This window comes from Ascaphus truei, chromosome 2 (assembly GCF_040206685.1).
Source record: "Ascaphus truei isolate aAscTru1 chromosome 2, aAscTru1.hap1, whole genome shotgun sequence".
Classification (NCBI taxonomy): domain Eukaryota; kingdom Metazoa; phylum Chordata; class Amphibia; order Anura; family Ascaphidae; genus Ascaphus; species Ascaphus truei.
In genome coordinates this window covers 112313951-112329235 of record NC_134484.1, presented here as the reverse complement: position 1 = coordinate 112329235, position 15285 = coordinate 112313951, and the positions used below count along the sequence as shown (strand labels likewise).

Genomic DNA, 15285 nt, shown 5'->3' with positions numbered 1-15285 from the left:
TTCGGGCGCGCGTTTCAGCAGGAGAAGGATATTTTGGATACACACTTTGAACTCAAACTTTATAGTTATTTTAGCGTTTCAGATTAGATTACAACAGTTTAGCACATTTACGAGCTACGAAGGAAAAAGTTGAATTTCTCATTTAATGAACAAGAACCCATTGCAGTGTGTCTGGTACTTGTTGACATAATACAGTGACATCAATTTAGTTAACATCAGTTGATTGTCTTCATTGTGCATCTAATATAGTGTTCATCTACATAACAGACCTACAATTGTGCAACTGTTCATGGGGATTGAGCGAGAAATAGATATGATGGAAAAAAAAAGAGGTCCCCTTTTTCCAGGTGTAGGGGCTTGCAGGATGGGGTGAGCTCATTTTTTGTTATGCAGTTTATTAAAGTCTTTGTGCTGCAAGACTAGAACAAGAAAAACTAAAAGCAAAAATTATTGTATGGTTTGTCTCAGAAACAAGTGATCTATTTTAGGTTAGAATAAGGGTTATTCACACGTCCATCAGACTGTTTCCTACCTATATCGAACAAATGTAAAGAAGAGTTAACCGTTAAACACACTCAGAGTGATTAGGCAGCCTCCACCTGCCTAACTAGTAGATAAGAATGGGTACAAGTTAGTGGGGAGAATCAGGGGATTGTGTAAAAATTATAATATATTAATATAACATGCCATTACTGACAGTGATCTGCAGATCTGTTTATTAAAGAAAGCTATCAAACAGTAAAAAGTAATAGGGCAGTGTAACTTTTTTTTCAAGTTGCCCTTCTCCCTCCCTAGATAAGTACTTTCCCTGCAGCCTGCAAAAATATATGCAAATCCATTGTGCGATACATACCAGGAAGTAAAGCTGAAAACCCCTTTGCCAAACCCAAGAGAACACCAGTTCCTCTAAGTGACCGGCTGCAGGAGGAACTAGCAACTAGTGTGCAGTGCGGTCTGATTTCTGGCTTATGTTGGGTTTTTTTTTTTAATTACAACTTGTTACTAACAAGACCAAACATTGTGCGGGGTAGAGGTGATCCACACCTTGCTCCCGTCACCTGGCTGCTTCCTGGGGCTAAAGGAACCTGGAGTTAAGAGGCACCTTGTAACCTACAGACCAAGGAGGACAGTATGTATCTCACTTTCATTTCCTCTCTTCGTAAAGCCCAAACTAATGTTAGACATTTCAGAGGCACCTGCTAGCCCCCATTCTGGTAAAGCAGCCTACAATCTGCTTTGCATTGAAGGGGCCAGTATATATAATGGGAGTGATCTTCAATGCACCTGATTTGTAAATGTGGCAGGTTTGCCTTGTTTTGTTGTTGGGAAAACGCTTGGCAATTTTGTAGCCTAGGATTTAAGAACGCAAAGAGTTAATGAGGCTAAAAAGTCACCATGTGTTTCCAAACCTGTGCATGTTTAAATACCGGTTTTCAGAGGGGAGAGTAAAACTTGTTCTGTTCATGCGTCTCCCTGAGCATTGTTTGGAAAGGGTTTGTTTGTTAAACAAGCAGTATAGTGTTACACACTTGGTGTAGTTGTAAAAAAAAAAGTATATACACTCACACACTCCCTCGCTTTAGTCTAACATAGATATAGAAAAATATTCAGCACATCGCAAAAAGGGGAACAGAAATCTGTATTGGCAATCGGACCAAAAAACAAAAAAATACACGTTTTGATCCTTATAGCCGATCTTGATCAACACACCTGCATAAGAAGTAAATATCACCAATCATGCATATTGCACACTTCAAAAAAAGCATCATTATTTGTTGAAGTTTTTTTTTTTTATTTTTTTTTTAAATATAATGGCTCATTTAAAACCACACTTATTTGCAGTGTTTTAAGCTATTTCTCTTGCCCAGCATTTCTCCTGTGTTGCTTTTTGAGCTTTGCTTGTTGGTTTAGGTGAGAATAGCAGGTAAAATAACATGTTGATATAGGCTTCGGAAATCCCTTTTGCTATTCTCCCCGAGTAAAGGTAGGTAAGCCAAGCCGGCCGTAACCTCTTAGCTTGGTATAAACTACAGATGCCTAGCTCAAAAGTAGCCACGTCAATAGTGCAGTCCTTCCCAGAAAGGTTTTAGGTAAAAACTAAAGACAACCGGTTCATGTTAAAAAAAAAAAATAGAATATTTTTGTTCAAATAATTTTGCCATTATAATCAATAGGAAACTAATTTTAACTGGTCCTTTTTTATTTAGTTTAGGCAGCATACCTGTGTTTCAGCACATAAAGATAGGGGAACACTATCACAACTCTGCTGTTTTTCATGAAAGATGCAATTAGTTACAGCTGAAACCACATTTTGAAAACAATTCCTGTCCAATTGTATTAAACATGTAACAATACTTAAAACTAAGTTTATTTTAATTTTTTATTTAAAAAAAAAAAAATTTTTTGCTTGTTTTATTTCTTTGGGTATTAAACATTATTTAGTTTCCCCTGGACTCTGGTTAGGGGGAGTGTTTATCGATCAAGTGCTTCCTCTGCCATTATCCCCCTCCCCCTGTTATTATCAGAGAGCCAATAAAGGCTCTGACTGTACAAACGCGTGTTGATTGTGCAGTTATCTCACACCAAAGGGAAGTAGCCAGAGGAAACCGAACACCTCTCAAGCCCCTGCTCGCCATGTTTACAAAGCAGCGTTAAAAAGCTGCATTTAAAAATACTTGTAGGAGTCAGATTTTGATTAAATCATATCACCCTGATTGACCCCTTTAAACATCCATGCCAATGATAGGCTATGAACCGAGGAGAAATTGCCAAACTCTCACATTGAAGCTGATTTATCAAAGCTCGTCTGACCCATCTTCAAAAGATTAACACGATAAGTAACGTTCTTTAAGTAATAATCTCCGAAGAACAGGGCATTGCTGGCCAGTAATGCCCTGGCTGGAAAAGTTGAAGGCCCGAGGCGAAGCTAATTTATATAATATATAAAGACCAATTATAAATCGGTCTTTATAATAAAGGAAAAACATCTGGGTCACTAAGTGAAATAACTGCTACCTAATATCGCCATACTCCGACCACAGCTCATAGTTAAAGCTATTTCCTGACTCTAGAAGGTTGTACTGAGCAGACAAGCCTTCTGGGGATGTTTTATACACCAGATTGTAAGATCTTCAGGGCAGGGACTCCTTTTTCTAATGTTACTTTTATGTCTGGACCGCTTCTTCCCATTATGTGTTAATTATGGCATGTGTATTACTGCTGGGAAGCCCTGTGTACATGGATGTCTCTATATAAATAAAGATATACATACTGAGAACTACCATTTTCTTTGATGAACATGGAATTGGTTAAAGAAAGGCCTTGGAAAGTGGTAGTGTAAACACGGGATCTGTAACCAAGGTAGTCTCCAGGTACACAGCAAGGAGACAGGTACACAGCAAGGAGACAGGTACACAGCAAGGAGACAGGTACACAGCAAGGAGATCTTTTGTCGTCTTTTCCGATTTGGGCTGTAACATTTTGATTATACCGTCCCCTTCCCCTTTTCTCTCCTCTGACTGCTTTCACTTACACTTTTCATTAAGATTATTCACCATCAAGCAAACTGTTGCAAACTCTTATTGGCAATTGGCAGCATAACTGGCTAAACCAATCCATCTTTAGTATGTGAAAATGACTGCTTTTATCTGTACGACTGCTAACGTACGTTAGCTGCCCGGGTACCAGGGACAAGTTCATCCAACTCTATGCTTAAGGGAAATGTAGTAATGTCTGGAGTCGTAAAACACCAGTGTTTTGTAACGTGTTTGAGCTGCGATAGTGTGGATAGAACGTGTGGGGTATATATCACCACTGCTTTTTTTTTTTTTTTTTTAAGTCTACTTTGATTTTATTTCACAACAAATACATTTCTTTAACATATACAGTATATAACAATTAGGTATTGAGCTTTCTCCTCTTGTTACGTATCTTCCCTATGATAAGACACTGTACCGCTGCTTGTTTTAATTGCCACATAAACCGCCTGTGTGAGTTTACTGTCCATGGTTATCAGGAACAGTTGGTCAGGGTACTTGATGTACCCCTGGCTAGTTCCTCTCCAGTGTGCTCTGGACATGTGACTGTAATGGCCATGAGAGCAGCCTATGATAACTGCTGTGCAAGAAGAGGGACTATGAGGGAGAGGAGCCTTCGAAAAGGGGGGTAGCCATGTTGAGGCAGATCTGCACAGACCTGAGTATTATCAGGTTCGGTCAAGGATTGCAGAGAGCTAAGGTGCCAGATGTGGAAGACAGTTCTAGTGCCATCGGAGAGGACCCGCAATGGCTATAAACCTCAGCGGTACAGAAGCACCCTTTTCGAAGTACATGACTAGAACAGTGGGTGCACAACGAGCTCCCACTGTGTGTCTGCACCATTACAAGCTAACATACCCAGGATTGCGTGACTAATACTCCACTGACACTGATTCACACGTGTGTGTGTGTGTGTGTGTTTATGATACTCATATGAGGATCACGAGGTATCTTAAATGATTAGTGTATAAGTAAACTTGTTGCATCACCCATCTACTGTGTCCGTATTCTTCTCAATGTCTGACTGTAGGCCAAGTGTGGGCCCCGAAGTTCTTAATAGGAACTTGAGCCCCCGCCTCAACAATAGCTATGTGTGCGAGCTGAAAGAGAAGGAGCGGCTCGGTGAGTAAAGACACTGATTCTGGCACTGAGCTTCAAGCTGGGGAACTTGGTTCAATTCCCGGTGTCGGCTCCTGGTGACCTTGGGCAAATCATTTTATCTCCCTGTGCCTCAGGCACCAACAACAGATTGTAAGCTCCATGGGGAGGGGACCTGTGCCTGCAAAATGTCTCTGTAAAGCACTGCGTAAATCTAGCAGCGCTATACAAGAGCAGACAATTATTATTAAAAGAAGAGGGGTTACATCAGTTTAATCTGCGGTTTGTAACTAACTTAACAAGCAAAATACAAAGTACATTTCCAACCTTTGCTATTGGGATACATGCTGGACCATGTGGGAGTCCGTGTTTAATCATTTGGTTCTGTCACTATGTAGGATTCAGAAGAAGGTTTGTGATCTTGTGTAATGTATACGATGTTGTGGATATTTGCTCCTTTTAAAATGATTGACAAAGCAGAGCAATGCCGATCTGCTTAAACCCTACAAAAATTCAGAAGATGACGGGGACTGCTCGTCTCCCTCCTATCCGTAAATTTGCCAATCTACATTTCCATGTTACGCATTTATTGACCCCTTCACGGTCCCTCCAAATGAAATTGTCGCAGGCCCTTCTGGCAGCATAGGGGTGAAAGAGATGTATTTCAGTGTGTAAATGATAGACTTTGTGTATACACAAGCACAATCTGGTGTGGGGTCCAAACAGAAGACGTGTTTCTCAGTAGTTCCCCTGATCCTTTTAAGAAGTGTAAGATATTGTTACTTTTTTTTTTTCCCCCATTCACATTACTATAAAAGTTCTTTTCACGTCTGTTTACTGTGTAACTATTCTAAGCCTTTCTGATAACATTGCTGCTGAAAATTAGTGTTCGACTGCAATCCAGTACTCCAAAAACATTGTGTTTAACACCAACTTCTAAAGCAGTGACTAGCTCAGGAATCGTACCCTTTGTCCTGGTCTATATTACAGTTGCGTTCGCTCTGAAGACCAAAATAAACGAGTGGCAGTGATGGGTTAAAAGAGATGAATACTGGTGATTGATTTGCCCTTTTGTGAAAGGAAACAAAACTGCAACATTTTGAAGGTTTCAAAGTTTTTTCTTTTGTAGCAGTGACATTGGTATCCTCAACCCCAATAATTATTTCATCCCTGTTTTATGTACAGTCCCTCCCTGTCAAAGTAAATAAGGAGAGGACTCCGCAAGCCGTAAGACAAAAGATGGGGGTGGGGGGGGGGGGGGGGTGAAATAAAATGGCTCAAGTTTCAGTTTGCATTGTTCACAAGCATTTCCAAGGCTGCTTTCAAAACGGAACTAATAATCCAAATTGTGTGTGTGTGTTCTATATCTATGTATCTGACATTTAGTTTCATTTAGTCCTATGTGACACTGCACTTTTTAAGGGCTCAATCAGTTTTGCGTTGTGCTAGCCAGACTCTTCCTCGGAGATGCAACTGTGGGCCACTCTTCTCTTATAGTTTCATACAGAGAAAGGGTAACCCTGCTGCATCAGAGGTGCCTGCATTCCATTGTCTTGCAATCTGATGCAGTTGTTTTTGGCACTAAGGAAGTTGTCTACAATACTTCTAGTTTATTTGTCCCCAAATGTTGCCTCGCCACCATCTTTTGGTCATGTATTGTTTCACTTGCATCGCTGATGCTGATGTCTATAAGAGGAGTTTGGAGCAATCTAATTGATCACTGCCACTGTTTCTCTCTCTTGCCCCCCCCCTTCTTTTAGATGGCTTCAACTTCCCAGATTTAACCGTGTATGCCCCTCACTGCCCATTATATCGCTATGGTTCTAGGGGGGCCTGCACCTTCTGAAAGTGACACTGTAGCTACTTTGCGATCAGCATATTTCTTTTAGTGGCAATGTGACCAGAGCTCTGTCAATGTGTTTGTGGACTCTCCCTTTTTGTTTGAGCTGGGAAATGAGTCCTTGCTATAAAAAGGAGTCAATATTAAACACTGATTAGTAAACTGACCTCTTATCAACGCTAAATAGACCTGTACTGTATCGCAGTTTAAGCCAACTGCACAAAATCTTCATTTATTGCAGATCTAGTCTTTCTCTCGGGTGATTTCTTACAGATACAACCTACCTATAGGGTTATAGAAAGTCTGTTATATTGCCAAATATAAATTGGTACTATTGTTCTCAGTGGCACAGCCACAACTGTATTCTGCGTGTACACAGAACAAGCCCCATTTCTTTCAACTCCTGCTTTGAATGTTCTGTCTCTTTGAGGTCATGTACCGACTCTGTGCCCTAATTGAATATACAGTGTGCACTGCCTGCCCTAATGTGATTCATTTCCTATGGAGACATTTTCTGCGTTCACATGGCCAATATAGCCACACGTGTTATCTGTGGTGTTCTACTGTACTTATGGGCTTTAGTAGCTAGCATGGAAAACTAACATACTAGTTTGTGTGGCTGTGTCTTTGTGAATGTGCATATTGTCTGGTCTTAAACACCAAAAAAATCACGCTATCAAAATCTATGTGTGCATCTTATATAATGGGTAGTTACAAAGGAGGGAGAAGGGGTAGGTGGTTATTGGACCAACAAGTAGATACTGTATGTTACAAGCTTTCAAATCTCCCAGGGTCCTGAAGGAGCCTGTGGTTCATTTCCTGCGTGACCTGTAGTAGATATGGATACTGTACTTGATTGTTACAAGCTTTTGAACCTCGGACCCTGAGAGGTTTGAAAGCTTGTAACATATTAACTACTTGTTGGTTCAATTAAAGGCATCAAACCACCTACTCCTTCTCCCTCCTTTGTTACTACATGGAAGAAAGGACCAACATGGCTACCCACCCTTCTTTGCTTATTTATATAATGTAAATATATACCCTATTTGTTGCATGTCTTTTCTGGTTAAAGATTAATTTGGAATAATATATATATATATATATATATATATATATTTTTTTTTTTTTTTTTTGAACACACAAAAGACTAAGACAACCGAAAGCAGCACTCTAAATATACCACAAAATAACTGATAACATAATACCAAAAGACCAGGAAACTAAAGTCAAAATAGAAAATGAATAGATTTTAATAGCGAGCAAAAAGAACACTAACATTTAAAAACATATACACACTAAGGGCAGCAAAAAATACAAAAAGACTGTGACGGACTAAAATTTACATAAATCAATAATGCTGAAAAATAAATCAAAAGCAAAAAATGTGTCTGCACAATGAGCCTGATAACTACATAAAGCGACACAAAGAAAGCTGAATATTTCAAAAAACCCTGGTAAAGACCTAAGCTAAAAAGGTAGATAACTAAGCTAAGGGCATAAAGAAAGGTATGGCATAAATAAACCTATAAGAAAAATAATAACTTAAACCAAGGGGGAGGCACAGGGGAGACGAAATGAAACAAAGACTCAAACCCTGAACAGCAATACAAAATATCAAAATCAAAAAAAGATGCATACAATGCCTGTGGTGGCTGCAAAAAAGCAAGTAAGACACATGGCTGTAGAATCACAAAAAGCCAGTGCTGTTTGCACATATGAAACAACCTAGAGTAAGGGTTCCATAGGAGATAATGACTCCAGATAGCAGAGAAAATGATACTCAGCAGCCATATAGTGATGATGGAGTCAGTCCCATGGAGGTAAACTCCAGGATGTGTGGAAATATGTCATAAAGTCCACAGGATAAGCACCAAGAGTCACGCCAACAAAATAATGAATAGCTGCCTAGAGTGGACACTCAACGCGTTTCAGCCAAGGGGGCCTTCTTCCCGGAATGGTAAAAGAGTAGTGGAGGCTTGCTGAGCTATATACTGTGTTCAATAAATATCAGCGATGCCCTTTCCTGTTGGTGATAAGTAACGATGACGTCACTGGGGGGCGGTGTCGTCGTCATCGTCTGCACAGGTGCTGTAAGGTAAGGCATTCAGAGCTGTGGCATCCTAATGTAAATATATACCCTATTTCCAGGGTGGGCAACCCTATCGCCATTCGCCACTTGTGGCGAATTGTTAGTTAAACTGTGGCGAATAAGGCCGCTGGGACTCTCAACTCTCCCCCCCCCCGAGACCGCCCCTCAACCCCCCCTCTCCCCTTCCGTGGTAGGGAAGGAGCGTGTGTGTGGCGCTCCCCTGCCCGCTCCAGTGTGTGCTCCCGCTCCAGCATGACGCGCACCCCCCCCACCCACAGCCCACTCCAGCATGACGCGCACACCCCCCCCCCCACAGCCCACTCCAGCGTGTGCTCCCTCCCCTACGAGACCGCTCCAGCATGATGCGCACACACCCCTCCCCCACAGCCCACTCCAGCGTGATGCGCTGGCCGTCTGCCAGCCACCAACCCGCCAGGCAACACTGCTGCCCGCCAGCCACCACTGCCTCTGCTGCGCGATCTGGTAGGCATGGGGGGCGGGTGCTTGATGAGGGGGACTGCTGAAAGGGTGCTGGGGGGGAGAGAGATCAATGGTGCCGCTGGGGAAGGGGGGGAGATCAAGGGTGCTGATGGGGGGGAGATCAAGGGTGCTGGGGGTGGAGATCAAGGGTTCTGGGGGGGGGGGGAGATCAAGGGTTCTGGGGGGGGGAGATCAAGGGTGCTGGGGGAGGGGAAAGCAATAGTGCTGGGGGAGGAGATCAAGGGTGCTGTGGGGGGGAGATCAAGGGTGCTGGGGGGGGAGATCAAGGGTGCTGAGGGAGATGATGAGAGGGGTTAAATGAGATGGTGATGAGGAGATGGTGATGATGATGTCTAATCATGGCTAGTGGTGGTGGCATTAGAGGAGGATGAGGAGGAGGGGGGTTGCGGTCTGAGGGCCGTTCTATAGTGCGTGCGCTTGCTGCGCCATGTGCGCGTGCGGCAGTTATAGTTTGCTGAGGTTAGTCAGCCTTTCTATAATGGTGCCGCGCGTGCATGGCAGCGAGTGTGGAACCGACCGACAGGGGGGAAGATGAGGAAAAGAAAGATTTCTCGCTGCTACCGCCGCTGAAATGTGTGTGTACGTACAATGTTAATAAATACTTTATTAAAATATTTCTTTATTTATTTCAAACTTATTTATAACACACACACACAGTGCCTCACTCGCTCACAGCATACACACAAAAAGCATGCGGCAATTGCACGTGCGTTCGCACACACTATAGAACGGCCCTGAGAATTTATAAACTTGTTCAAACAGTGTGTGTTTAATATTTTCGCATGCGCAACACAATACCTCAATTTTTACATGGTGTGGCTATTTTCACTTCTAATTCGCCACACCTGTGGCTACATTGAAAAGTAGGCTGCCCACCCCTGCCCTATTTGTTGCATGTCTTTTCTGGTTAAAGATTAATTTGGAATAATATATATTATATTGGAATAATATATATATATTATCCAAAGAGCTGATGATTCATCAAATTTTATTGGCAACCAACTCTGCCTGTAATTTTATAACGTTGTTGATGTGAAATTACACCTACATGAGGTTTTAAAGAAGCAAACATGAAATCTCATGGGTTTAAAAACAAAAAGTCAGTTCTGTAATATTTGATAATAGTAACTGTTTTTATTCAACTCTTAATGCCATTTTTAATGAGTTTTAAAGCATCCTTTGAATTCTATAGCAGGCTTTCCAGGGGTGAGCAAACTTTTTATGCCGAGCCCCCCTTTTTATCCATGAAATTTCTCGGGCCCCCCCTGCCTGATGTAATCAAAATCACATTAAAAAAAACCTTTATTAAACAGTATACAATGTAAATACAAATATGTCTAAGGCCGCGCATATAGTGCCCGCGACGGCGACGCTAGCAAAAGTTGTATTTCGCTTTGCGGCGGCGGCAGAGTGGGTGACCAGGCCATTGATTGGTTAAGGGGCTGTCACATGAGGCGACAGCCCCTGAAAAATCAAATATTGCCGGCTTCAAAAAATTGCGTCACCACGTCACGCTTACTATAAGCGCACGAGGCGGCGGCGACAATGCATTTGTTTTCATGCGACGTCGCGTCGCCGGCACTATAAGCGCAGTCTAAATACTTCCATACTTCAACAACTCGCTCTTGCAAAATTAGGCTGTGTGCATGATGCCGCGGAGAGCGGTGACATCACCAACTCTCCAAACATGAGCACAGGGTGTCCTGCATAATTTTGCAAGCACGAGCGGGAAGTGTTTACACTTTTTTTTTATTATTATTTCTGTACATTCATAGTATGATTGACATAGTGGCAGCCTACCCTTCCACTTGCAGAGGATCACAGCGAAGCAGGTTGCCAGCGAGGAGGACAGAAACACCGCGCTATTGTAGGGCAGACACCGTAAGGAGGGCACAGCCAACAGGCACAGCACACACACAACCAACACACAACACTCAATCACAACACCCACACACACTCACAGACAACCAACAGGCACAGCACACACACACACGCACAGCACACACACACACACACCACACACTGCAGTAAGTCTATTTTGACTTTAGTTTCCTGGTCTTTTAGTATTATTATGTTATCAGTTATTTTGTGGTATATTTAGAGTGCTGCTTTCGGGGATTGTCTTAGTCTTTTGTGTGTTCAATATATATATACACATATACACACACACACACATACATACACACACACACACAAATATACATATATACACACACACACAAATATACATATATACACACACACACACACACACACACACAAATATACATATATATATATATACACATACACACACACCTGGTGGGTGGGGGGAGGGAGTAAGTAAGCCTGCTCAGGTCCCCCATGTGCTGCTGAAAACGGGCGGGTAACAGACAGGAGGAGGAGGGCATGTCTGTGTGCAGGGAAGGCCCCGCAGCAAGGCCCCGCCCCCTCTGCAGGCAGACACAACAGAGAACTGGAAGCAGCCTCAGCACAGAGCTTCTGGCCGCCCGTGCACAGCTCTGCCCGCCCCCAGGTTTCCCCGCACGCAGCCTGCGCCCACCCTACATAATCTTGCGCCCCCCCCAGTTTGCGCACCGCTGCTTTAGCCCACCACCTCAGCAGTGCAAGATCTTCGCAAACACTTTCCTGTTTGTGATAATTTGTTGCAAATGTTCCCAACTGTTTGAGCTGCAAACTGTAACAATAGATAGTTACCTTAGTAATATAAGGACACATTGTTGCTGGCTGAAGCAGCCATTACTGTATGTTCGTCACACAATCCAGTATTTTCTCAGATTTATAACAGGAGCACCAAATGATTGCAAGCTTAGGTAAGAATGTAGAATTCTAGTGTCACATGCTTTGCATATACTACTAATAATAATAATAATTTAAAAAAAATTGAAAAGTAGTATTGCTTTAAAAGCTGTTGCGGGATTCCTCCGTATGAGTGAAGACCTCTCACAGTTTGCAAAAGGATTTGCATAATTCCAATGTTTCTAGTAATCATTAACACACTGCCACCAGAAACTCCTGCATTGGGCAACATTGTATTTCTGTATTTACATACATTGCCAATACAAATACATTTATATAACTATTAGTTTGACCCATTCAGGGAGCCTGCAAAGCAGTGGCAAAAGGTTCAAATGTATCTTTATGGGAAAAATAGACCTTAAAGCTGCAGTTCAGTCAATATCCTGCATGTGTGTTTTTTTAATAAATCAGTTCTGTAATAAGAAAAAATACTTTTAGCATTTTCTGTTTTAAAAAAACAACTTTTAAACACCAATTTTCTTGTATTCTATTTTAACAGCCATTTGCTAAGGCACTGCCCCTTCATGTCCTGTCACAAGCCCTGGCACACCCCTTTGTCAGCCCTGCCCTCCCTCTAGCACATGTCAGTGCAGGAGCGCTCATGAATATTCATGAGCTTCCACTGACAGACAAGCAGAATATAAACAGATCCCTTCACTAATTATGTCACCAAATTTCGACCTATCAATACATGGAGAACGAATTGACCTGCAGCTATACAGTTCTTTAGGTAATTAGAGATTGCACACATAAGACTATTGAAGTAAAAAAATAAATTAAAAAAAAAAGACTTAACTGCAGCTTTAAGTGAACAACATTAACAGTTTCAAAGTCAGAGGTCTGCAAATGCATAGAATAGCCAAGAGCTGGCGGCTCCTATCTAACTATCTCCGCATCCCTACCACACGCAGCACTTATCGCCTGAGTCTGACTCCAAAAGACTGTTCTCAGTCCCAAAGTTAAACAAAGTATCCGGCCGCACCTCCTTCTCTTACCGTGCACCCCACAACTGTAACAGTCTACCGGAGACTCTCTCAGCCTCCACCAGTCTAAGGACTTTCAAAACTAAAGCTGTCTCATATTTTAGTCTGGTCTGTAACTGTTACATACTGTAAGCCTATAACATATCTTTACCTGTTCATGCAATGTCTTTAAATGTAATGTATAACCCTATTCATTTAATGTAACCATGTATTTGTCATCATAACTCTGTGCCCAGAACATACTTGAACACGAGAGAGAATGCTCAATGTATTACTTCCTGGTAAAACATTTGATAAATAAATACAATGGGAGTATTAAACATTACTAAAACAGGACCGACATTTTTGTTTTAATGTTTTTAAGTAGTAATGAAAAGGAACACTCCCACATAGTAAGTAAAAATAAATAAAGAAGGCATCCATTTAATTAGCATCATTAAAAAGTAAATCGCTCCAAAAGTAAAATTGAATCGGTAAAATAGTGAGCTCACAAGAAAGTGTGCTCAAAGAAAAATTCATTTAAATGCACACCACTAATAATTAGAATATACCTCTGCCTTCTTGGGTATAGAGGGTTGTTCATGGTATGATGATGCAATCAGATGCACCTTACTAGACCTACTAACTAACTTTAATGGTGGTCTTTAGATCATCCATATTTGTATGTGCATTTCTGAGCTGTGTCTCTGGTCTCTGATGGTTATTTCCATCAGCGCTGAATGTCACCTATAATTCCCAACCACCTGACAAGTATTACACTGTGTCTGAGTGGTTATTTATTTAGTAGGGGTTACAGGTATTTCGTCTCACGTTTTTTAATTACTGTTACACTTTCCATCGGTAATAATAAGTAACAATATTAAAAGTTGTATCCTAATTGTTAGTGGTGTGCCTTTCAGTGAATTTCTCTTTGAGCACACTGTCTAGTGAAGCTCACCACTTTACTGAAAGTGAATCAGTACACAGTTTGCACCCACTTATTATAATTATCGATTATTTCATTTGGTAATTGGTATGGTTTGTAGTTGATCCCTCCCTCTCACCACTCCCTTTCTCTCAAAAGTAAAATTGATACTCATTTGTGTTCTAGATATATTAAAAAATGTTTATTTATATAAAAAAAAAATCAGATCTTGTGAATGTTTCTATCATGTTAGGAAACAGGCAAATATTAAATATAGTGTGTTTGTATGTGTATATATATATATATATATATATATATATACAGTGTTCGACAATCCTATACATTTACTCGCCCGGGGCGGGTTGATTTTACCCCCAGGCGAGTAAACATTGGCCCAAGCAGCACACGTGTTTTTTTTTTAAATTTCCCCCGTTCGCGCTAAAATTTTCCCCTGCTCGAGCTGAAAAAAAAACTCCCCTACCTGACTGCTGATTGGTGCGCGCTCCCAGGCTTTGTGGGCGCGCGGCCAGGCTCTATATGAGCCCGCCCCCAACGAACAGCCATTCTTTCCGGCCGGAGCACTTGGAGAGTAAGTAAGTACTCTCCAATCCTCTGTCTTGCGGCCCCACTGCTGCTTCCCTGCAAGCCCCCTTACTCCCCGCGTGATGCAGGTGTTCCCCCTTCTCTCCCTGTTCACCCTTAACTTGGCGATCCCGGGCTGTCCCGGCGTCCCGCGCAGGTCTGCAGATCGCAGTGGGGGTGTCCCCCCCTTCTCAGGCTGTCCCGGCGTCCCGCGCAGGTCTGCAGATCGCAGTGGGGGTGTCCCCCCCTTCTCGGGCTGTCCCGGCGTCCCGCGCGGGGCAGCAGATCGCAGTGGGGGTGTCCCCCCTTCTCGGACTGTCCCGGCGTCCCGCGCAGGTCTGCAGATCGCAGTGGGGGTGTCCCCCCTTCTCGGGCTGTCCCGGCGTCCCGCGCAGGTCTGCAGATCGCAGTGGGGGTGTCCCCCCCTTCTCGGGCTGTCCCGGCGTCCCGCGCAGGTCTGCAGATCGCAGTGGGGGTGTCCCCCCTTCTCGGGCTGTCCCGGCGTCCCGCGCGGGGCAGCAGATCGCAGTGGGGGTGTCCCCCCCTTCTCGGGCTGTCCCGGCGTCCCGCGCAGGTCTGCAGATCGCAGTGGGGGTGTCCCCCCTTCTCGGGCTGTCCCGGCGTCCCGCGCGGGGCAGCAGATCAGGGTGGGGGTGTCCCCCCCTTCTCGGGCTGTCCCGGCGTCCCGCGCAGGTCTGCAGATCGCAGTGGGGGTGTCTCCCCCTTCTCGGGCTGTCCCGGCGTCCCGCGCGGGGCAGCAGATCGCAGTGGGGGTGTCCCCCCATTCTCGGGCTGTCCCGGCGTCCCGCGCGGGGCTGGAGATGGTCACAGGGGGCGGTGGCGAGCGGGGCAGTGGTGGTGCACGGTCCCGCTGCCTTTCCTCTTCCCTCTGTCGTGTGTGTGTGTATGCATGTGTGTGTTTGCATTGGTGTGTGTGTGTGTATGCATTGGTG

At 43.4% G+C, this 15285-nt stretch overlaps 1 protein-coding gene across 1 annotated transcript in view; it reads left to right on the top strand.

The window, feature by feature from the left end:
* Positions 1-896: 896 nt before the first annotated feature.
* The window catches only part of LYN (LYN proto-oncogene, Src family tyrosine kinase), a 103133-nt gene continuing 88744 nt past the window's right edge, over positions 897-15285 (top strand). Inside the window, exon 1 of the mRNA XM_075584238.1 lies at positions 897-1129. The gene's annotated coding sequence lies outside the window, so the exon portion shown is untranslated. The remainder of the gene's footprint in view (positions 1130-15285) is intronic.